Source organism: Nerophis ophidion, linkage group LG08 (genome assembly GCF_033978795.1).
Source record: "Nerophis ophidion isolate RoL-2023_Sa linkage group LG08, RoL_Noph_v1.0, whole genome shotgun sequence".
Classification (NCBI taxonomy): domain Eukaryota; kingdom Metazoa; phylum Chordata; class Actinopteri; order Syngnathiformes; family Syngnathidae; genus Nerophis; species Nerophis ophidion.
Genome location: NC_084618.1, coordinates 54,303,752 through 54,304,233, shown reverse-complemented (window position 1 = coordinate 54,304,233; position 482 = coordinate 54,303,752).

Here is a 482-nt window from a genome sequence, read left to right as displayed (position 1 = left end):
TTTTCCTCTTATTACTTAACAATTACTTTTTCTATATTAAAGACAATCCATAAACGTGGATGCATATGCAAAAGTGCAATATATTTATATCTACAGTAATCTATTTACATCTGCACCTTATTGCTCTTTTATCCTGCACTACAATGAGCTTATGCAACATTTTGTTCTTATCTGTAAATAAATAAATGATAAATACGTTGTACTTGTATAGCGCTTTTCTACCTTCAAGGTACTCCATGCGCTTTGACACTACTTCCACATTTACCCATTTACACACTGATGGAGGGAGCTGCCATGCAAGGCGCTAACCAGCACCCATCAGGAGCAAGGGCGAAGTTGGTACTTGGTGGGGATTGAACCAGGGACCCTCGGGTTGCGCACTGCCACTCTTTCACTTCGCCACGCCGTCTGTACTGTAAAGTTCAAACTAGAATGACAATAAAATGAAATCTAAGTCTTACATTTCCAAACAATTCTGTCTA